We start from the raw sequence: 9,764 nt of genomic DNA, 5'->3' as shown, positions 1-9,764 counted from the left end.
CTCCTTCCCCGCGCAGCCCCAGCCCTGTTTGCGAGCCCGGCTCCGCAACGCCAAGGAGCCGCGGCGGCTCTACCGTGCTGAAGGAAGCACACCCGGCCGGGCGCAGCCTTCCCGCATCGCTTCAGATGAGTTAATCATCTCTCTAACTTGTTTAGCAAGGCTTAGTGCAAACATCCATAAAGAAAAAAGAGGGCAGTTTATAGCATACCGTGCAAGCTTCATTTAAAAAGAAACATGCTCATTTGCAGACAGGCTTGAAACGGGGTTAGAACTAAACTCAAGTCGTTCTCCCTCGGTATTTGAATAGCAGAGATGAGGAGCGAACAGGAGAACAAACATCACTTGAAAATAATTTAGAATGAGCTATTTGCTTTGGTTGCACGTTGCACACCCGTTCACACTTTGACAAGGGGTTACCTTGGTGTCCCCGCTGCGGGCGCTGAGCAGAGTCGGTGCGACCCGCTGGCAGAATTGGGGCCCTAACCCCGATTGGGAGGGGCTGCACCCCCAGCGCCCCGAGGAGCCTCTTCTGAGCGGGGTCTTCAGCGGTTCCTGCGACACAGATAACAAATAATCCCCTATTTGTCAGGTGGCACTAATCTGCGAGAGATCAAACCATCTCTCTGCAACGTGTGTGTACCGTGTTTGTCTCCAGACGTTTTGCATAGCGGAAGAAAAACAAACAGCGGGGAATGGAAACGGAGCAAGTGTGCAAAGTTCAACGCAAAACGTAAGCGCAGAGCAGATATCGAGGCAACAAATTGGGATTTACGGTCCTTTCGCTACCACCAAACACTGGGGGACTGGCTTTTTGTGAGGGGGGAACCCTGACATTACTTGCCTTTGGTTCCCGTTGTTGGGATTATTGTTTTAAGCCGTGCTTAATTGTCATGTCTCCACGGCCACATCAAAAGCCAAGAAGATTAGGTTACAGGGAGTGTTTGATGTCAAAATACAAAATAAATAAAAGGCAAGCTGAAAAGGTACTGTATTTTCCATGATGGCTAGTCAGGTTTTTGCTTTAAACATCTCTCTTTTTTACTATTTATTTTGCCAAGGTTGCACTTTTAGTGACAAGATTTCATTTACTCATTTCCAAATGACTCCACTGCTTTCCTGCAACAGCTCCAAAGGGTTAATATCCCCTCTTTGATGGCAAACATGGTATAATTAACGCAAACTTCTTAAGTATCCTGGTGACCTGTAGATGGCCACATGAGAATTTTGTTATTTACTGACTTGCCAAACGTTTATTGCTTATAGCAGGACAAGTGGGAAGCAGGCATTAATTTTGATGCTGTTATCTGTGATTGCAAGTAAAGTTCATAGCAGAGAGTGCCTATATGTCAACTGCAATTAAACATTTCCCTAATTTTTTTTAATGAATTTCACCTTGGTGGAGGGGGGGTTGGACTGGCAGCTTTGCAAACTGAAATCCTGGCCGTCCGCAGGGCAGGACAGCCGGACACAGGACAGCCAGACACAGGACAACTTCCCCTCACCTGCGGGCTGCAAAGAAAACACTCTGGTGCTGTGGAGCATCTATTTGATCCTTGGCTTCTCCACAGAGACGGCCAAATCAGTACCAACTGCGGCAGGGCACGGAGGGAGGTTTTGTGGTGTGACATCTCCCCTTGGAAACCAGCCTGAAAAACACCAAAAACGAAGCCAAAAGTGGCTATCAGGTGAATATGTTCATTTATCACCAACCTGGACTGGATTAGAATGCGTGACCTAGAAGTAAAATGCTTTGTTTAGCCCAACTCCCTGGGCCATCTGGTCCTCTCAAGTAAACATTTCTAAGTGAGATTAAGTGACTGTTCTTTAAGCGTGGTGATATGAGTGCAAACCAGGCTGCTCTGGATCTAACAGATCAAACCTCCGCATCGGGGCAGCCGGCTGGGGCCGATTCAGAGGCACCATTTGCTTGAACAGCTTTGGCTGCAATTCTCCGCGGTGCCGGCTTTGCGGTCAATCCTGATTCCCGTCCGATGTGTCGCTGTCAGATCCAGAGCTCTGTCCCAAACCCAGGGCTCAGGTTGCACCAAGGTGCTGCTGGGAGGTCCAGGGCCCCATCAGAGAAAACTTACGGGAGAGACCGCAGAGAGGGCTACACGGCATTTGCAGTATAAACTTAAGTTGCATTTCCGAGCACCAAAAGCTCAGCTGAGCAAAACGCAATGGTAGGGTAGGACATACAGCAGAAAACAAACATCCAGCGGGTAGTAACACAATAGAGAACTAACTCCTCCTTCAGGGAAAGGCTTCAACATACCAACGAGGGAGCGAACTGCTACTGTTTTGTCTATAAAGGCTGAATCGCGGAGGTATAATCTTAAGCCAACCTATGCAGCAATGCCAGAGAGAGAACAGCTACCGGCCCGTGTCCTGCTCCCCTGCCTCTCCCTGTGCTTCTGCACTCTGGCCCACCTGGAATTATTCGGAGGAAAGCTGAGTCCAGCTCAGCAGGGTCAAGAGCACGTGAATCATTTGGAGCTGGGCCTCTCAACACCAGAGCGTGAACATGGACCCTCCTTTCTCCTAAATACTTCATCACTTTGCTAAAGTCTTCACCAGTGCTTTTATTTTCCTCTGGAGCTCAGTTCAGCTCCTGCCTGCTCTCCATCAGGCAGAGAGGACATGGCAGATTACTTTACCTGGGAAAGCATTATGTTGGCTGTTCTGGTTGTGATGCTCCAGACCCCTCAGCATCTTCGTAGCTGCTGCTGGACTCCCTCCAGTAAATCCTTGTTCTTCTTCAACTGGGGAGCTCAGAACTGGATGCAGAATTCCAGATGTGGCCTCACCAGGACAGAGCAGAGCAGGAGGAACAACTTCCCTTGACCTGCTGGTCACAGTTTTCCTAATGCACCCCAGGACACCATTTACCTTCTCGGGCACAAGAGAACATTGTTGACTCACAGTCAACCTGCTGACCACCAGAACTCCCAGGTCCTTCTCTACAATGCTGTTTTCCAGCATGTCCACCCCTAACCTGTACTGGTGCCTGGGGTGGTTGCTCCCCAGGTGCAGAACCCTACACTTGCCCTTGCTGAACTTCATCAGATTCTTCTCTGCCCAGTTCTCCAGCCTGTCGAGGTCTCACTGGATGGCAGCACAGCCTTCTGGTGTGTCAAACCCTTCCACACAGTTTGGTATCATCAGTGAACTGGCTGAGGGTGCAATCAGTCTCCTCATCCAGCTCACTGATGAACAGGTTGAACAGGACAGGACCTAATACTGACCCCTGGGGAACCCCACTAACTACAGGCCTCCAAACAGCCTCTGCACCATCGATCACAACCCTCTGAGCTCTGCCATCCAGCCAGTTCTCAATCCATCTCACCATGCACTCATCCAAATCACACTTCCGAGCTTACCTGTGAAGATGTTATGAGAGACGGCGTCAAAGGCCTTGCTGAAGTCAAGGTAGACAACATCCACTGCTCCTCCCTCATCTACCCAGCCAGTCATACCATCATAGAAGGCTATCAGGTTGGTTAAACATGATTTCTCCTTGGTGAATCCATGCTGACTACTCCTGATAACTTTTTCTTCCACATGCTCGGACATGACATCCAGAATAAGTTGCTCCACCACCTTTTCAGGGATGGATGTGAGGCTGACTGCCCTGTAGTTTCCTGGGTCATCCTTCTTGCTTTTTTTGAAGACTGGAGTGACATTGGCTTTCTTGCAGTCATCAGGCACCTCTCCTGTTCTCTACAACCTTTCAAAGATGATGGAGAGCAGTTTAGGAATAATATCTTCCAACTCTCTCAGCACTTGTGGGTGCATCCCATCGGGACCCATGGATTTGTTTGTGTAGACTTGTTCTTCCTCAACCAAGGGAAAGCCTTCCTTTTGCCAGACTTTCTTCCCTGTCTCTAGGGTCTGGGATTCCTGAGGGCCGGCCTTAGTAGTAAAGACAGAAGCGAAGGTGGCATCCAGGAACTCTGCCTTCTCTGTATCATCCATCACCAGGGCATCCATCTCATTCAGCAGTGGACCTATGTCTTCCCTCACCTTCCTTTTGCTGCTGATGTACTTGAAGCAGCCCTTCTTTTTGTCCTTGACATCCCTGGCCAAATGTACTTTGAAATGGAGCCTGGCCTTCCTCACCTCTTACTCCCTTTATTAGATTTCTTGCTCATAGGGATGCATTGGTCTCGAGCTTGAAGGAGGTGATCTTTGAATATTAGCCAGCTCTCCTGGACTCCCCTACCTTCTAGAGCTCCAACCCATGGGATTCTTCCAAGCAGAACCTTGAAGAAGCCAAAGTTCGCCCCAATGAAGTCCATGGTTTTAGTCCCACTTATTGTCCTGCTTCTCTCCTCTCCTCTTTTTTTTTTTTCTCCCTTGTAAAATCTGGAAGTAAAAGCAATAATTTTGAGAACTAATCTGCTAGAAGAGAACCAGATGAACAAAAAGGAATAGACCAAAACCATTCACATCACCTTTGTACCCACAGGCACTCTGGGCTGTGCACTATTTTTCTCTCTGCAAGCATAACTCCCACCAGCACAGGGAAGATGTTCCTCACAAAGAAGCACATCCCTGGAGACAGACCATTGCCTGACCTATGCCAGGACTCACCCCAATCCCTCACACACTTACTTTCTGATAACAAGCAAAGTTACAGGACTCCATGCCTCAGTTTCCCCCTGCAAAACAGGCAGAAAGAAGACATGACCTGCCCTATCAGCTGCGTACAAGCGCTGACTCGCTCCAGCCTAGCAGACTTCTGGGCAAGTTCTAACAAACATCAGCATGTGGTGTGTGCTGATAGGCGCTGGGAAAGGGCACAGCACTCTCCTCTCCAGGTTAGAGCCTCCTCCCTGCCGACCTGTTGCCCTGCCCTTAGCATCTCCATCCCGCTGTGTGCAGCAAAGATGACACACTGGAGAAATTAGTCATCGGAGCGGATCGCCCGGCTGCTCCCGATGCCGTGCGCGCACACGCGGACGCAGCGCGGTGTGAAGCAGCCCTGTCTCCATCTCCCATGCTGTCAGCCCCTGACCTTCCTTTCACATGCTCCAATGGGCACTGCAAAACAGCGACAGAACACAGTCACGGTATGAAATAGCCCTAATTTGTCTCCAGGCTTTTCCCCTCCTCCCCACCCCCGCCTCGGTCTCCCGCGACTTAACGTTTAAACCAGCTGAAGTTTACAACAAATCAAAGCCTCCCCAGATTGTCTAAATACGGAAAACAGGAAGTGAGTAACCTTCAACGGGAAATTGTTCATCCGATGGAGGCCAAGACCCAAGGGCCGGCGCTCTGCCGCCCTGCCCCGGCGCGGCGGGCACGGCGCGTACCCAGCGGACACTCGGCGCTTCACGGGAGGGAGAGATTTGGAGTCACGTTGTGACTGCTCAAAAAAAGGAGATGGTGTCTGTGTCCGTGCAGAACAGTAGACAGGCATTTTGAGAGGGTTATTTTTAAGAATATTGGGGATGAGATGGAAAAGCAGACAAGGGTCGCAGGAGAAAAGAGAGAGGATGCATGAATCCGAACTAAAACAGCCTGTTGCTTCCTGCGAAGGTGAAGGTGGTGAGAGCCCCGCAAACGGCATCGGGCTGTTTCCAGCACACAAGGGCGGGAAGAGATTTTGTGCGCCAGCCCACTTGGTGATGACAAGACCACTTCATTTCCTAGGCAGAGAGAATAATCATTTATTTTTGTAGAGTAACTTGCCTGCTTCCCCCCGCCAGGAAAGATCCCAAATTATTTTACCGGCTGTTTATCTAAAGCCTATATTATTCACTGCTGAACTGCAACCATTACTGGGGTGGAACACAGCAGCTGTTTAACAACTCAAAACAATGCCCCTTTTTTTACGGAAGGTCATATTAAGATCCTCTCTAACTGAAGGTGAACTTCTTGTTACGTGCTGCATCCACTGGAATAAAGCTCTGCTCACGATTACACTTCTGCCAGAATCACAGAACTGCCAAAGAAACTGGGATGCACAAACACATCCAAGCATGCCTGAGTTCTTCCACCCTAACTCTGGACAGACTAATGAACCACGTAGCACAAAGTGGCCCCTGGGACACAGATAACTTTCTTCTGGCCCCCTTGGAGACTGCACCTACGCTCATGGGATAAGTATTGGCAACCAAGCCCATGGTCTCCGATTTGAGAAATGGAGAGCCAAAAAGCAGGCACAGGCTGGTTTGGAGTCTGGCAGAGCTGTTGAGGAGGTGTGTGTTGGTTGGCCCTGTCCTGGCTCGTTACCCCAGGCTGGGATGCTCCAGACGAAGGGCACTCCTGGGGCAGATGTGCACACGTGGGACACTCAGTCTCCAGGGGACATTCGTGCAGAAGGCACAGCTGGAATTAGAGCATGCTGGCATGCTGCATCTCTGCAAAGGCATATTGAGATCCCTGAGACACACAGCTTGAGAGAAATGTACAGCAGTGGGTAGCCGCTGGGTCTTTTGAGGAGGACAAGTTAGAGATGAAGCTTCTGGTTAGATCTCTTTGCTGCAGCATTTCAAATATTGCTTTGAATTTACTTAAAAAAATAAATTTAAAATAGTGGTTTTAGGCGGAAATATTTTTTCCTCTTGCTCCTACAGCCTTTTTTCTGCAAAGATTTCCATAGATTTCTCATAGGAGACTAAAACTGGACCTGTGGCATTTGCTTCACAGAGGCTTTTCTCTCTTGCATAAAGATGAAGTTTAGTTGGTTGTTTTGGTAGCAAACCAGCTGGCTGGGAGAAAGATGCTCTTAATCAAACAGCCTCGCTGCCTCTCTGGGGAGAACTCTGTCTTTTTTCCCATCACAACAGGTTTCCTCTTTGTTCTCTGGTGGGCAGGTGTTGTCCCACTGGGATGTGGAAAAGGGCAGGCTCTGATCCCATTAAAGATAGCCCCATTGGTAACAGCTCCGAGGGGCATCCCTGGGTTGTGGGAGAATACGCCTGTCTTGCTTCACTGGCTGGTGAATAATAGGGCTGGCACTCAGTGATACTTGCAGGGTTTTTGACAGGAGTCTTGTTCTCCAGAGAGACAATGAAAGGGAAAGGAACCCAGAGGGTGATGGCTGTGTGTGGCATCGCCAGAAATCACAGCTGGGCCCACAAGTGATGGGAACGGAGACGATGCTTCTACGCAGGAAAGGTGCATAGAAATGCTCCCCTGCTGCATTGCCTGCTTGCTTTCCTCTCTCTCCATCACTTCCACAGCAGGCTGACTTTGAGAGGTGTGAAAGTGAATTTTGCTGCAGTGGAAAGTGAGACACAGATAATCCCAGAGATGGAAACGCTACTGTAACCCCTGGTCGCTGCCACTCCTTGGTTCTCCCATCTTGAGGGGTACAGCAGATCTGCTCTGGTTCCCTGGGAAGAAGGACTGGATGGGTGAGCCAAAGGAGGTCAGGGAGCTCCAACCACATCGCTGGTCTGGATGACGTGACGGGGGAACAAGGGTTTTGGTTTGCTCACTGGAGCCTGTCTGCATGCAGCCCAGCCGGAGCATGGAGTAGCTTTTCTTCTGCTGCCCTTGTGCTCACAAGAACTGGGATAGCAGCCGGGATCTCCAGGGCATTTCCTTCTTCTGTGCTTTCTAAAGTGATCCAGGAGGTGAGTCCACTGTGCCCAGGAGCTACAGAGTCCTGAGATCTAGGGTAGGCTCTACACCTGCTTAACTCAGAGGTTTAGTATGTCTGCCTGCTCAGTTACGGCAGGAATTATCTACCTCACATAGGGTTGTAGCAAACCATTAGTCTGTGTTAGTTCAGGCCTTGGACATGGTCATGTCCCAGGAATGGAAACTTGAAGCTGGAGAAGCACAACAGCCAAAATATGCAACTCTGACTGCAAATCATACCATAGGCAAGTCCACAAAGTGTGCACAAGCACCAGAGGCTTGTCCAAATGAAGCAACAGACACTACGTCCAGGATCCTTGAATTTCCTCTCTTTGGCAAGATCTCTTTGGCCAGTGTCACTCCAGCTCCAGCAAAGCTGTCCATGAGGGTCCCACACCCACTCGGCAAGGTCCTACATCCTCGAAAGAGTTAATCAGAGCTCCTGAGTCAATGCACAGGAATGCAGCCACCTCAGGTAGAGTCTCACCGGGGCCAGCTTGAACATTGGACACCGCCTGCACAGGCGCCTGCACAACAGCAGCTAAAGTTGTGTCAGCACTGACAAGAACAGAGGTGGTACCAGCACGTTAGACAGCTGGCGTTATTTTAACATCCTCTTTTTACTCTCTTTTCCTACATTCTTCCTTACTGCCACACAGAAATCACGCTCCTTTTGGCCTACGCACCCTACATGCGTTGGACATCTTTACATCCGCACGCTGTTTCTTGGTGCTCCCTTCCCACTATTTCACTCTTCCATTTACATGCTTGCTGAATTTACCTCTGTGGCTCACAAACCAGCCAGTCTCCTTTATTTACGCTGCATTATGGCCTGGGAAGACGGGTCGTTCTCCTTGCGGAGCCACCGCTGCGGGCTGCTCCTCCGTGCAATGCAGCCCTGCCTGCAATCAGCGCCCTGCTCAGCATCCCTGCAGCCTGTTTCGCTTCCAGCTCCCACGCTGAACAACCCCAGCTCCCCCTCCACGCACACGTATGGATGTATTTATACACATACCCCTCGCCACAGAAAGAGACCTATTTTGCAAGGTTTAATGCGCTCCGAGTTCTGCTGTGGACTCTTCCCCTTTTGTTGCAGCTGTGGTTTTAGGGCAGGCTTTGTGGGTTTGAGAGAGTCCTTGGATGCCTTGGGAAACGTTCTGCAAAAGCGGACTTTCTCCCCGTGCATTCTGCGCTCCAGCCACCAGGTCCTGAAATCTCTGTGCACAGGATTTCCCCTGTTTAGATGAACACAAAATCCACTTGCATTTCAGCATTGGTTTCTGATTAATACTACCCGCTTACGTCTGCGGTGTCAAGCAAAAAAGCAGGAGAGGCAGCTGGACTCCCCCCTGCGTCGCCCACAGCTCTGCCTGGGCCACAACACCGCATCAGGATGCTCTGAGCAGGCTAAGGAGCCCCTCACAGCTTTGCTGCAGATCTGGAAAGAATAAGGTCTTAACCACTACCCTTAAAGTCTCTGTCCATGACACAGGAGAATTAATACTACCTACCTTGTAGAAAACAGAGCGCCTGCAAGCACCAAACAACTGTAAAACAAACTCTCTCTGCCTCTCCTGTGCTTGTCCTAGCTACTCATGAGGGAAAGTAACCCTGGCTTAGGAGAGCTGAGGATTAAACTAACACACCAGGTACCACCTGCTGCTTTAGCAGCTCCAGCTCACGGTTTTGTGACAAGCTGGGTGCTTGACAGCAATATCCCTTTGAAATGCCACGTATACTGCTTAAGGTTTGGAAAAGCCTTGCTCGGGCACAGGGTAATTGTCAATATGCATGTAGACAGGCTTCCTGGGGTTGGCTGGGGGCAAGAAGGGGACAGCTTGGGGGGGGAAAAGCTTCAACCACAGCACAAGGCAGGTCTGTGCTCCTCTGTGCTCCTAACCAGCTGAACTGCCACTTGGCCCTACAGAGTTAGAGCAGCCTTGGGGTGCATCTGACAGGCAAAGCACACAAACGCTGTGGAAAAAACACCGCGAAGCAACAGAGACGTCTCAGAAGGTTTAAAAGTACAGTTGTTCAGCCTTGCCTATTTGTATGGGAAGTGGGAGCCGCGGCTCCTGAACATGAGGAGAGGAGAGGAGAGGAGAGGAGAGGAGAGGAGAGGAGAGGAGAGGAGAGGAGAGGAGAGGAGAGGAGAGGAGAGGAGAGGAGAG

The sequence above is a fragment of the Streptopelia decaocto genome (assembly GCF_964273445.1).
Source record: "Streptopelia decaocto genome assembly, chromosome: 8".
Classification (NCBI taxonomy): Eukaryota; Metazoa; Chordata; class Aves; order Columbiformes; family Columbidae; genus Streptopelia; species Streptopelia decaocto.
This window is presented reverse-complemented; position numbering follows the sequence as displayed.